The sequence below is a fragment of the Aedes aegypti genome, chromosome 1 (assembly GCF_002204515.2).
Source record: "Aedes aegypti strain LVP_AGWG chromosome 1, AaegL5.0 Primary Assembly, whole genome shotgun sequence".
Taxonomy (NCBI): domain Eukaryota; kingdom Metazoa; phylum Arthropoda; class Insecta; order Diptera; family Culicidae; genus Aedes; species Aedes aegypti.
The window spans coordinates 178,779,367-178,794,453 of record NC_035107.1 but is presented as its reverse complement, the minus strand read 5'-3'; the positions used below and the strand labels follow the sequence as shown (position 1 = coordinate 178,794,453).

At 41.0% G+C, this 15,087-nt stretch overlaps 1 non-coding gene across 1 annotated transcript; it reads right to left on the bottom strand.

Moving 5' to 3' along the window:
- Positions 1 to 9,738: 9,738 nt before the first annotated feature.
- Positions 9,739 to 9,810, bottom strand: Trnaa-agc. The gene has a single exon. It is a non-coding gene; the product is annotated as a tRNA-Ala (tRNA).
- Positions 9,811 to 15,087: the final 5,277 nt, after the last annotated feature.

Below are 15,087 nucleotides of genomic sequence, written 5' to 3'. Positions count from 1 at the left end.
ATACTGGAATTATAGCACCTATGGCGTGCCGCCATGAGTTGACTGCAGAGCAGAGGGTTCGCTCTGTGGAGGCTGGTTTCCTGTAACAATGTTCAAGACGGCTAGGAGAAGCAGTTTTCCTTGGCTCTTTCTTCTGCATATGTAAAAGTGTTGCATCGGTTCGGGTTGCAGATCATCTCCTAATAAAAAGCATGAGCACAAATGCAAAAATGATCAAATTATCAGAAAAGCTCTCAGTAAATGCTAGTGTAGCTGAGAAGCAGACTCTACCCTAGTTGGGACCTAATTTCAGAAAGAGGATGATTATTTTTCCCTGATGCTAATTTAAATCAGTCGAAACAAACAGTCAGATAAAACCCTAATGCATAGCCCTAAAACAGTAAAACTTTAAAAGAAGGAAAATCCTTTGTTAGAAGTGCAATTGAAATGCTTATAAACTGTGTAAAGCATGAAGAACGGCCAATATTTATAAAAAGGCAACATTTCAATTGAAGAAAAAAAAAATACAGGCAAGATGTAAAAGTGAAATCTATGAAGAACAGTCAATTATAAAAGAAGGAATAATCGTCGATACCTTGTAGACACTTTGTCTACAACAGTATAAAACCACTATAATGTATAACTCCAAAAGAACAGCCAATGTTTCAAAGAAGGACAAATCTCTATTGAAAATGTATCAAATAAAAAGCTAATAATAATTACTTCATGCTTAGGAGTATCAAAATAATAACAATCGACATTCAGAAAATTAATCTTTTGTTTGGAAATACAAATTATTGCTTCAAACATTAGTTCTGAAATACAGCTATCATCTAAAAGAAGGAAAAACTTCAGATGAGAAGGGAGGAATTTGTGATTAAAATGTTAGCAACTGAATGTACGATAATTCTTTCAAAGGTACAATTTGGACCTTTCGTCCATTCGACCTTTTGTCATTCGACCTTTTGTCCATTCGACCTTTTTTTCCATTCGACCTTTTGTCCATTCGACCTTTTGTCCATTCGACCTTTTTTTCGTTCGACCTTTTGTCCATTCGACCTTTTGTCCATTCGACCTTTTGTCCATTCGACCTTTTGTCCTTCGACCTTTTGTCATTCGACCTTTTGTCCTACAACCGTTTGCATTTATTATCGCTTGTGCCACTATAGGAATACATGTGCCTATAGTAGCACTATTTCTAATTTCTGTTCCACTAGCACTAGCATCACGGCGTTGGCAAAATACTAATCAAAACCGTATTTTTACAAAGCTTTTATATTTTTCCTTCAATGTGTGGATCAAAAGCTTTCGTTTGATGTAAAAAAAGTACTTCATTCATTAATTATTTCGTATAATAAAACATAGTTTCTCTCAGTAGTGCTACTATAGGAACAATAGGTTAACTATAGGCGCAAAGGAGCTCAAATTTTAAGCAAAACTAATTATTTCGATCATTTTTTGAAAATCAAGCTGTGTATCATTGGTACTTAGATAAATAGCTCCTGACCTTCATGTCAAAAAATATTTTGAAAAAATTCATAGCAAAACGGCCGTAAAAAGCCACTAGTGCGACTATAGGAGACTGTCCACTAAGGGAACACTGACCCTAATTATTTTTAAGCATCATACTAAGGATTTGATAAGAATCCCACTCAGTATTATATAATGCTCTTGCGAAGGTGTTGTGTTCAGGGCTATTTCAAAATTAAGTTCCGGAATCTTTCTGCTTTAAATTTTGTATTTCAAACATGTCGAAGATATTATAAAAATCCTATTCTGATTTTTACTAGAATCCCATCCACCATTATTTGAAAATTCTGCCTAGTGTAATATGAGAATCATGCGTGACATTTTGCGAAAATCCCTCGCAGGTATCTGTAAGAATTGTTTTTAGTGCTGAAATTATTATGGAACCTTTACATGATTTGCAAATATTTTTGGATCAGCACACTAGATCTGCATGATTTCCGTTGTCTTGTCCGTTGATCACGAATAAATGAATGATTTTTCAAAACTTGTCATTTTTCGAGTCGAGTCGAGTCGAAAAAGTAGAAACACTAACTTGCACTATTTATTTACAAAACATTTTTGTATTTTTATACGACAATTATATGGTCTTTTTCCAAGATTTCATGAAAATTAAGTGGAAATTTTATTTTCTAGAGCATTTTAAGAGTACTAAGGACGAAAGAAGAGTAGTTGAATCAGGCGACAACCAAATACTGCTATCCGGGATATTGCAAAAAAGCTATCATTTTAAGAAAAAATGTTAAGTTAAGCATCGGGCTGAAACATGACCGTTTGAAGTCCAGAAGGCACTTAATTGCAACGACCAGAAAAAAGTGGCAGTAAAAATCTTCCGCAAAATGTGACAAAAATATTATTAATGTGTTGCGCAATGAATGATGAAACGTACATCTTTCAGCGGACCTTAATCCTCCAAAAACCCCACAGTCAAAACAAAAGGTATGGGCCAATATACAAAAACATGTCGTTACTAATATTGTAAAAAATCTAATGAAGGATAAGTGAAAACTGAGGGCATTTGGATTTAGAGCGCAATTGGAATAAATTGAACATGGCGAAAATGTTTTGTTTGGTATTCTGAAAAATTAAAGACAATCGGTCAAGAGAACTAGCGATTGGAAGCTCGGTACGTGGAACTGTAAATCTCTCAACTTCATCGGGAGGACACGCTTTCTCACCGATGTGCTGAAGGACCGCGGATTCGGCATCGTTGTGTTGCAGGAAGTGTGTTGGAAGAGTTCAATGGTGCGAACGTTTAGAGGTAACCATACCATCTACCAGAGCTGCGGCAACACACACGAGCTGGGAACAGCTTTCATAGTGATGGGTGATATACAGAGGCGCGTGATCGGGTGTTGGCCGATCAATGAGAGAATGTGCAAGTTGAGGCTCAAAAGCCGGTTTTCAACTTCAGCATAATAAACGTGCACAGCCCTCACTCCGGAAGCACTGATGATGATAAAGACGCTTTTCACGCGCAGCTCGAACACGAGTACTACAGCTACCGGAGGAGTGGAAGGAAGGGGTAATATGTCCCATCTATAAGAAAGGCGACAAGTTAGATTGTGAAAACTTTCGAGCGATCACCATTCTAAATGCGGCCTACAAAGTATTATCTCAGATGATTCGTCGTCTGTCAACTATTGTAAACGAATTCGTGGGAAGTTATCAAGCCGGCTTCGTTAACGGCCGATCAACAACGGACCAGATCTTTACTGTACGGCAAATCCTCCAAAAATGTCGTGAATACCAGGTTCCATCGCATCACCTTTTCATCGATTTTAAGGCGGCATACGAAAATATCGACTGCGTAGAGCTATGGAAAATCATGGACGAGAACAGCTTTCCGGGGAAGCTCATGAGAACAGCTTTCGGGGAATATTGCGCTAGAAGGTGCGGAGAGCCGGGCTTAACAGCCGGATTATTTTCACGAGATCCAGTCAATTTGTTTGCTTCGCGGATGATATGGACATTGTCGGCCGAACATTTAAAAAGGTGGCAGACCTGTACACCCGTCTGAAACGCGAGGTAGCAAAAGGTGGACTAGTGGTGAATGCGACCAAGACAAAGTGCATGCTAGCTGGTGGGACCGAGCGCGCCAGGGCTCGCCTTGGTAGCAGTGTTACGATAGACGGGGATACGTTCGAGGTGATCGACGAGTTCGTCTACCTTGAATCCTTGCTGATGGCTGACAATAACGTTAGCCGTGAAATACGAAGGCGCATCATGAGTGGAAGTCGGGCCTACTATGGCCTCCACAAGGAGCTGCGGTCAGAAAAGATTCACACCCGCACCAAATATATTATGTAAAAAACGCTCATAAGGCCGGTTGTCCTCTACGGGCATGAAATGTGGACGATGTTCGAGGAGGACCTGCAAGCACTTAGAGTCTTCGAACGTCGGGTGCTTTAGATGTTAACTAAATAAATGATGGCGTTTCTAAAAAAAGTGCTTGAACAAAACTTGTTCCAAATAAGCTGTATTATTCAAATCCACAATAAAAAAAATTTATTGTTTTTCAATAGTTAGTTGATTATTTTTCAATAGTTTGACCCTTAGGTCATTTATTTCGATGTTTGATAAAACAAATGAGCATATAAATTTATTCCAATTATTATTGAGCTACTCCAGAGTGGATCTAGATAAGAGTGGCGTCAATGTCAAAATTGGAACAGCGGCAAACTGTCATTTCCATACAAAATCCGCGTTCCAATCGAGCAGGAGACCTGTCAAAACTGGAACATGACGTCACTCTTGTTTACAGGCACTCTAATGTCGTTTTCGTTTTTAGGAACTGGGTCGGTGATCAACACATAAACAAACCAATGTCAAGTAAATTGTAGTTCGGTCGAACCTGAATCGGGTTGGGGTTGAAACTGTGATTCAGAACGGGTTGCGCCAGTTCCAACCTAGGTTCAAAAACGAATTCGACATAAGCTACTCGTATATCAATAAGGCTATCCATGAGGACTTTTCGTGATAGGACTGACAGCTAAAAGTGTGAATGCAACTGAAATGGAAGAGTAAACAAATCATGCGAGTGTTATCGGAGTTTTACATTTTCCTTTGTAATCGAAAGTCACTCCGATCGCGAAACGTCAAAAGAACATGGTAATCAAAAAAACCAGCTGATCGCAGCTGTCTCATGGATTGCCTTATTCGGTTTTGCCCGTGTTCGTTGAAAATCGGTGGATCACCTGTGCTACCATGGGAAAGAGAGGGTTAAAACAAAACTACACTGAAACTAATGTTAGAGTAATTACAACCGCCGCATGGTTTTTAAAATTACTATTTAGAATTATGTTAAAATTTAATGTATTTTTTTTACATTTACTGCAATATTGTTCAAATTACTATGCCAGCGATGGATAAATTTTACTATTACTAGGAGTCAAGAGCACTACTGTTCTGCATTGATGATAAATACAAGATCATTAACATTGAATGAGCAATGTTATCATTTTTACCATGTGCATGGTAATTCCAACAACAAAATCGTGGTGATAATGCATCTATCAACATGGCTATTTTTCTCCGTCAGCTTGTGAAGGATGAACATCAGCTCGGACATAGAAAGTACTATTTTTTAGTGTTTTAGACGTAATATCAAGCAATATTTGTCATATTATTGTACCCATGTTACTGTTAATCCCGAGTAGGTAAAAAAATGTTAAAATTTAGTACATAAAGCGTATAGCGATTGACTTAAAACTTGTTTTCATGTTGCAGATATCACCGTGCTATTTCCAGATCCGAAAAAGTGACCTAAAATAGAAACAGAACTATTTTTATTGGTTAGTTTTCTATAAATGAACGATTTGTTACCTTTTTCAATTAACACGACATTAACCATGCAATTTTTTTACAGAAAATTCTTGCGATGTGGAGTAGCCGTCATATTGATGGAAGCAAATAGAACATACAGTTCACTACTGGACTCCTATACAAATCCCGTCTTAAATATCCAAAATGTTTGCTTCTAATTGGCTTATACACAATAAATTATTATAGAAATGATTCCTAAATAAATATTTAAAATCTTTGTACATAATTGAATATGCACGGAAAAAAATTCTGTGGTAAAAATTACTATTTTAGCTGACTACGCCCATTCTTAAAACTACCATGGAAATTCAGACCAATTTACTATGTTTACGGTACACCCCACCGCATAACTGGTACATTTGACAGAAATAATTTACAACAATCTGATTCCTACTACAGACATGGTAAAATCAATCGCATTTCTGGTCTGCTGAAAATTGCCGGTGCGAGCGCTTAAGTTAACCCCCTAAAATGGTAGTTTTTACCGCACAATTTTTTTGCGTGTGTATATTTATGAAAAATAAGTAGAAATAACTATCGAGCATCTTCAAATTTATTACTCGATAGCTGTCATTCTAAACGCAACGCATGGTAAAAAAAAATTGACAATGAATCGTTCTTAAGATTACCGTGTAGCATGGTAACTTTGACTGATGCTTTATTTGAAGCATGGCATGGTAAAAAAGACCACACTTACCGTTTGAGATGAATATGTAACGTAGTCTGCACAAATCAAGTGGTGCGGCGTATTTAATTTAAACCATCAACATGGTATTTTTACCACAATGCTGTTTTCAGTGTAAGTGATGGACTACACTTTACTGCAATAAATGTAAATAAAAATACATTAAATTTTAACACAATTCTAAATAGTAATTTTAAAAACCATGCGGCGGTTGTCAGTGGGGATTCGCTCGTTGGGGGTCCGCTACATGGAATGACTCGATGGTTGGATGTTCGCTGGTTGGAAAATATTCCAACTAAAAAGCACTCAAGTGTCAACCGAAAATGTCAAACTGACTTTGACGTCTGAATACTGTCGCATTGCATTCTTCATATATAGAACAAATGCGTATGTATATGTGCGTTTTGTGACGATTTGCTCTCCAGATGCGTTAGTGTGGAGCATTTTCACCAGCTGTCAGTTGTTCCAACTAACGGATAGGATTCGCTAGATGGAAGGCAGTCGTGTTCCAACCAGCGAATCCCCACTGTAATTACTCTAACATTAGTTTCAGTGTAGGTATTTAGATACCGTGCACCCCCGTTATTTTGAACGGTACCTCATGCAAACCATCGGGGTTCATTTTTAATTTGAACATCTAGTCACCCTAGAAACGTGTTTCTGGTTACCTCTTTCTCTGTTTTGTTTTGATTCTGCGTTCCGTTCCACAGTGTTCCATCTCACTTCACTCCGTTCCATGAGCTAAATGACGTTTGAACCATTTTTAATCTGAACGACGTGCAAATTAGCGGGGTACAGATTAAAAAGTGTTCAGATTAAATGAGGTCAAACCAATGGGGGTACCCGGTATACACTCCCGTGCAAAAGTTTGGGTTCGCCCGCTTAAAATCATACAAAAGTGTACCGTCCATATCTCTGTGATTACACTTCGAATTGAAACTCGCTATGGCACATTTGAAAGGCACTCTTACTTCGTAGGTATTTTCCCAAAAACATTTTTCTAAATTCACTATATTTTTACTTAAAGTTTACATTTTTCAAAAAACATACTGAAAAACCATAGCTAATTTTCACCATTGGATCGACCAAAATTTTAAATTTATGCGTCATTAGAACCGTAAATTCAATCGTAACCTTAACCTTCCTGTTGCATTCGGGTCAATATGACCCGAAACCGACTTTTGAGCACTTGTAACTTTTAAACGGAATCACCTAGCGCTTCGAAACTTTGTGACTTTTCCTATTTTCAGGAAAACTGTGTTTTGGCAAAAAATCAAATTTCTAGCATGTTTCTGAAGGGCGCCACAAAAAAAGTTACACTTAAGGCATTCGGGTCATATTGACCCGGATTTGACATTGCAATTTTGTAGGTATTTTTCAGCCAAATTACAAACTTTTTATACTCAAAAGAATCGTCAGCTCATGAATTTTATGAATTTGAGCGGTAAACTAAGAATGACCGGGTTTAACGGCTTAGAATCGGCGACAAACGGATCAAGGTGTGGGCTTCGTAGCCGTGCGGTTAGTGTCACCAGGCATTTAGGCGCATCGTGCTAGGGAGTGTGGGTTCGATTCCCGCCTCAGGCCGGTAAACTTTTCGTGAGGAATGTTTTCCGACTGTGCCACTGGGCGTTGCATGCTAGTCCGTTGTCTAGTGTGGTGCTTCCTTCAAAGGGCATAAATGCCCACTGGAAGCATTAACGTGTCAGTGTCTTTTTAAGAACTGACACTTATATTGAGCTATTCGGTAATCCAATCCGCATGGTTATTAAATTAATTAACTCATTACGCGTGGTAAAGATGGACAAATTATGGGTGAAATTATGAAAAAAATCCACGTGCTCGGCTGGGATTTGAACCCAGGACTCTTGTATGCTAGACGAGCGCTTTACCAACTAAGCTACCGAGCCACTTGGTGACCCAATAACTGAGTTGGTTACAAGTTTAGAATTCAAATCCCTACAGACCACGCGGACCCCTTTCATAACCAATATCCATCCATCTCATGTTCCTACACACGCGGAGCGAGCGAGTGCGATTTGTTTAGTGTTGAAACTGTTTGCCTATCGTACCTACATCGCTTCCACAACAACTGTATTGTGGAAGAGTAAAGATGTGGGAAGGCTATCAACGTGTCGTTCTCACTCAAGTGACGACATGACTACTACAGAGAGGCAGTACACTCTAATATAAACTGACACTTATATTGAGCTATTCGGTAATCCAATCCGCATGGTTATTAAATTAATTAACTCATTACGCGTGGTAAAGATGGACAAATTATGGGTGAAATTATGAAAAAAATCCACGTGCTCGGCTGGGATTTGAACCCAGGACTCTTGTATGCTAGACGAGCGCTTTACCAACTAAGCTACCGAGCCACTTGGTGACCCAATAACTGAGTTGGTTACAAGTTTAGAATTCAAATCCCTACAGACCACGCGGACCCCTTTCATAACCAATATCCATCCATCTCATGTTCCTACACACGCGGAGCGAGCGAGTGCGATTTGTTTAGTGTTGAAACTGTTTGCCTATCGTACCTACATCGCTTCCACAACAACTGTATTGTGGAAGAGTAAAGATGTGGGAAGGCTATCAACGTGTCGTTCTCACTCAAGTGACGACATGACTACTACAGAGAGGCAGTACACTCTAATATAAACTGACACTTATATTGAGCTATTCGGTAATCCAATCCGCATGGTTATTAAATTAATTAACTCATTACGCGTGGTAAAGATGGACAAATTATGGGTGAAATTATGAAAAAAATCCACGTGCTCGGCTGGGATTTGAACCCAGGACTCTTGTATGCTAGACGAGCGCTTTACCAACTAAGCTACCGAGCCACTTGGTGACCCAATAACTGAGTTGGTTACAAGTTTAGAATTCAAATCCCTACAGACCACGCGGACCCCTTTCATAACCAATATCCATCCATCTCATGTTCCTACACACGCGGAGCGAGCGAGTGCGATTTGTTTAGTGTTGAAACTGTTTGCCTATCGTACCTACATCGCTTCCACAACAACTGTATTGTGGAAGAGTAAAGATGTGGGAAGGCTATCAACGTGTCGTTCTCACTCAAGTGACGACATGACTACTACAGAGAGGCAGTACACTCTAATATAAACTGACACTTATATTGAGCTATTCGGTAATCCAATCCGCATGGTTATTAAATTAATTAACTCATTACGCGTGGTAAAGATGGACAAATTATGGGTGAAATTATGAAAAAAATCCACGTGCTCGGCTGGGATTTGAACCCAGGACTCTTGTATGCTAGACGAGCGCTTTACCAACTAAGCTACCGAGCCACTTGGTGACCCAATAACTGAGTTGGTTACAAGTTTAGAATTCAAATCCCTACAGACCACGCGGACCCCTTTCATAACCAATATCCATCCATCTCATGTTCCTACACACGCGGAGCGAGCGAGTGCGATTTGTTTAGTGTTGAAACTGTTTGCCTATCGTACCTACATCGCTTCCACAACAACTGTATTGTGGAAGAGTAAAGATGTGGGAAGGCTATCAACGTGTCGTTCTCACTCAAGTGACGACATGACTACTACAGAGAGGCAGTACACTCTAATATAAACTGACACTTATATTGAGCTATTCGGTAATCCAATCCGCATGGTTATTAAATTAATTAACTCATTACGCGTGGTAAAGATGGACAAATTATGGGTGAAATTATGAAAAAAATCCACGTGCTCGGCTGGGATTTGAACCCAGGACTCTTGTATGCTAGACGAGCGCTTTACCAACTAAGCCACCGAGCCGTCTTTTTAAGGTTTAGCCATTCTTGGAAGACCCCGGAAATGTGGCCAATTTGCTATTCCCGTTAAAACCAGCCATGCGACATATCAAAATTTGCAGAATTTCATACAAAACACATCCGAGGTAATCTGAGCAGCCCTGGGCCATGTTTTGGCTACTCGGTGGCCAAATAATCGGTTCCGTGGGTTCCAGAGGTCCCGGTAAAGTGGCCAATTTGAAATTTCCATAGAAGCCTGCCTTGCTACATATCAAAAATTGCAGAATTTCGTGTAAAAAAACATCCAAGGTAATCTGAGCAGCTCTGGGCCATGATTTGACTACTCGGTGGCCAAATAATCGGTTTCGTGGGTTCCAGAGGTCCCAGTAAAGTGGCCAATTTGAAATTTCCATAGAACCCTGCCATGCGACATATAAAAATTTGTAGAATTGCATACAAAAAACATCCGAGGTAATCTGAGCAGCTCTGGGCCATGTTTTGGCTACTAGGTTGCCAAATAATCGGTTCCGTAGGTTCCAGAGGTCCCAGTAAAGTGGCCAATTTGAAATTTCCATAGAAGCCTGCCATGCGACATATCAAAATTGGCAGAATTTCGTGTAAAATACATTCGAGGTAATCTGAGCAGCCCTGGGCCATGATTCGACTACTCGGTGGCCAAATAATTGGTTCCGTGGGTTCCAGAGGTCCCAGTAAAGTGGCCAATTTGAAATTTCCATAGAAGCCTGCCATGCGACATATCAAAATTTGCAGAATTTCATACAAAAAACATCCGAGGTAATCTGAGCAGCCCTGGGCCATGTTTTGACAACTCGGTGGCCAAATAATCGGTTCCGTAGGTTCCAGAGGTCCCAGTAAAGTGGCCAATTTGAAATTTCCATAGAACCTTGCCATGCGACATATCAAAATTTGCAGAATTTCATACAAAAAACATCCGAGGTAATCTGAGCAGCCCTGGGCCATGTTTTGACTACTCGGTGGCCAAATAATTGGTTCCGTGGGTTCCAGAGGTCCCAGTAAAGTGGCCAATTTGAAATTTCCATAGAAGCCTGCCACGCGACATATCAAAATTGGCAGAATTTCGTGTAAAATACATTCGAGGTAATCTGAGCAGCCCTGGGCCATGATTCGACTACTCGGTGGCCAAATAATTGGTTCCGTGGGTTCCAGAGGTCCCAGTAAAGTGGCCAATTTGAAATTTCCATAGAAGCCTGCCATGCGACATATCAAAATTAGCAGAATTTCATACAAAAAACATCCGAGGTAATCTGAGCAGCCCTGGGCCATGTTTTGACAACTCGGTGGCCAAATAATCGGTTCCGTAGGTTCCAGAGGTCCCAGTAAAGTGGCCAATTTGAAACTTCCATAGAACCTTGCCATGCGACATATCAAAATTTGCAGAATTTCATACAAAAAACATCCGAGGTAATCTGAGCAGCCCTGGGCCATGTTTTGACAACTCGGTGGCCAAATAATCGGTTCCGTAGGTTCCAGAGGTCCCAGTAAAGTGGCCAATTTGAAATTTCTATAGAACCTTGCCATGCGATATATCAAAATTTGCAGAATTTCATACAAAAAACATCCTAGGTAATCTGAGCAGCCCTGGGCCATGTTTTGACTACTCGGTGGCCAAATAATTGGTTCCGTGGGTTCCAGAGGTCCCAGTAAAGTGGCCAATTTGAAATTTCCATAGAAGCCTGCCACGCGACATATCAAAATTGGCAGAATTTCGTGTAAAATACATTCGAGGTAATCTGAGCAGCCCTGGGCCATGTTTTGACAACTCGGTGGCCAAATAATCGGTTCCGTAGGTTCCAGAGGTCCCAGTAAAGTGGCCAATTTGAAACTTCCATAGAACCTTGCCATGCGACATATCAAAATTTGCAGAATTTCATACAAAAAACATCCGAGGTAATCTGAGCAGCCCTGGGCCATGTTTTGACAACTCGGTGGCCAAATAATTGGTTCCGTGGGTTCCAGAGGTCCCAGTAAAGTGGCCAATTTGAAATTTCCATAGAAGCCTGCCATGCGACATATCAAAATTAGCAGAATTTCATACAAAAAACATCCGAGGTAATCTGAGCAGCCCTGGGCCATGTTTTGACAACTCGGTGGCCAAATAATCGGTTCCGTAGGTTCCAGAGGTCCCAGTAAAGTGGCCAATTTGAAACTTCCATAGAACCTTGCCATGCGACATATCAAAATTTGCAGAATTTCATACAAAAAACATCCGAGGTAATCTGAGCAGCCCTGGGCCATGTTTTGACTACTCGGTGGCCAAATAATTGGTTCCGTGGGTTCCAGAGGTCCCAGTAAAGTGGCCAATTTGAAATTTCCATAGAAGCCTGCCATGCGACATATCAAAATTAGCAGAATTTCATACAAAAAACATCCGAGGTAATCTGAGCAGCCCTGGGCCATGTTTTGACAACTCGGTGGCCAAATAATCGGTTCCGTAGGTTCCAGAGGTCCCAGTAAAGTGGCCAATTTGAAACTTCCATAGAAGCCTGCCATGCGACATATCAAAATTTGCAGAATTTCATACAAAAAACATCCGAGGTAATCTGAGCAGCCCTGGGCCATGTTTTGACTACTCGGTGGCCAAATAATTGGTTCCATGGGTTCCAGAGGTCCCAGTAAAGTGGCCAATTTGAAATTTCCATAGAAGCCTGCCATGCGACATATCAAAATTTGCAGAATTTCATACAAAAAACATCCGAGGTAATCTGAGCAGCCCTGGGCCATGTTTTGACTACTCGGTGGCCAAATAATTGGTTCCGTGGGTTCCAGAGGTCCCAGTAAAGTGGCCAATTTGAAATTTCCATAGAAGCCTGCCATGCGACATATCAAAATTTGCAGAATTTCATACAAAAAACATCCGAGGTAATCTGAGCAGCCCTGGGCCATGTTTTGACTACTCGGTGGCCAAATAATTGGTTCCGTGGGTTCCAGAGGTCCCAGTAAAGTGGCCAATTTGAAATTTCCATAGAAGCCTGCCACGCGACATATCAAAATTGGCAGAATTTCGTGTAAAATACATTCGAGGTAATCTGAGCAGCCCTGGGCCATGATTCGACTACTCGGTGGCCAAATAATTGGTTCCGTGGGTTCCAGAGGTCCCAGTAAAGTGGCCAATTTGAAATTTCCATAGAAGCCTGCCATGCGACATATCCAAATTAGCAGAATTTCATACAAAAAACATCCGAGGTAATCTGAGCAGCCCTGGGCCATGTTTTGACAACTCGGTGGCCAAATAATCGGTTCCGTAGGTTCCAGAGGTCCCAGTAAAGTGGCCAATTTGAAACTTCCATAGAACCTTGCCATGCGACATATCAAAATTTGCAGAATTTCATACAAAAAACATCCGAGGTAATCTGAGCAGCCCTGGGCCATGTTTTGACAACTCGGTGGCCAAATAATCGGTTCCGTAGGTTCCAGAGGTCCCAGTAAAGTGGCCAATTTGAAATTTCTATAGAACCTTGCCATGCGATATATCAAAATTTGCAGAATTTCATACAAAAAACATCCGAGGTAATCTGAGCAGCCCTGGGCCATGTTTTGACTACTCGGTGGCCAAATAATTGGTTCCGTGGGTTCCAGAGGTCCCAGTAAAGTGGCCAATTTGAAATTTCCATAGAAGCCTGCCACGCGACATATCAAAATTGGCAGAATTTCGTGTAAAATACATTCGAGGTAATCTGAGCAGCCCTGGGCCATGTTTTGACAACTCGGTGGCCAAATAATCGGTTCCGTAGGTTCCAGAGGTCCCAGTAAAGTGGCCAATTTGAAACTTCCATAGAACCTTGCCATGCGACATATCAAAATTTGCAGAATTTCATACAAAAAACATCCGAGGTAATCTGAGCAGCCCTGGGCCATGTTTTGACTACTCGGTGGCCAAATAATTGGTTCCGTGGGTTCCAGAGGTCCCAGTAAAGTGGCCAATTTGAAATTTCCATAGAAGCCTGCCATGCGACATATCAAAATTAGCAGAATTTCATACAAAAAACATCCGAGGTAATCTGAGCAGCCCTGGGCCATGTTTTGACTACTCGGTGGCCAAATAATCGGTTCCGTAGGTTCCAGAGGTCCCAGTAAAGTGGCCAATTTGAAACTTCCATAGAACCTTGCCATGCGACATATCAAAATTTGCAGAATTTCATACAAAAAACATCCGAGGTAATCTGAGCAGCCCTGGGCCATGTTTTGACTACTCGGTGGCCAAATAATTGGTTCCGTGGGTTCCAGAGGTCCCAGTAAAGTGGCCAATTTGAAATTTCCATAGAAGCCTGCCATGCGACATATCAAAATTAGCAGAATTTCATACAAAAAACATCCGAGGTAATCTGAGCAGCCCTGGGCCATGTTTTGACAACTCGGTGGCCAAATAATCGGTTCCGTAGGTTCCAGAGGTCCCAGTAAAGTGGCCAATTTGAAACTTCCATAGAAGCCTGCCATGCGACATATCAAAATTTGCAGAATTTCATACAAAAAACATCCGAGGTAATCTGAGCAGCCCTGGGCCATGTTTTGACTACTCGGTGGCCAAATAATTGGTTCCATGGGTTCCAGAGGTCCCAGTAAAGTGGCCAATTTGAAATTTCCATAGAAGCCTGCCATGCGACATATCAAAATTTGCAGAATTTCATACAAAAAACATCCGAGGTAATCTGAGCAGCCCTGGGCCATGTTTTGACTACTCGGTGGCCAAATAATTGGTTCCGTGGGTTCCAGAGGTCCCAGTAAAGTGGCCAATTTGAAATTTCCATAGAAGCCTGCCATGCGACATATCAAAATTTGCAGAATTTCATACAAAAAACATCCGAGGTAATCTGAGCAGCCCTGGGCCATGTTTTGACAACTCGGTGGCCAAATAATCGGTTCCGTAGGTTCCAGAGGTCCCAGTAAAGTGGCCAATTTGAAATTTCTATAGAACCTTGCCATGCGATATATCAAAATTTGCAGAATTTCATACAAAAAACATCCGAGGTAATCTGAGCAGCCCTGGGCCATGTTTTGACTACTCGGTGGCCAAATAATTGGTTCCGTGGGTTCCAGAGGTCCCAGTAAAGTGGCCAATTTGAAATTTCCATAGAAGCCTGCCACGCGACATATCAAAATATGCAGAATTTCGTGTAAAATACATTCGAGGTAATCTGAGCAGCCCTGGGCCATGATTCGACTACTCGGTGGCCAAATAATTGGTTCCGTGGGTTCCAGAGGTCCCAGTAAAGTGGCCAATTTGAAATTTCCATAGAAGCCTGCCATGCGACATATCAAAATT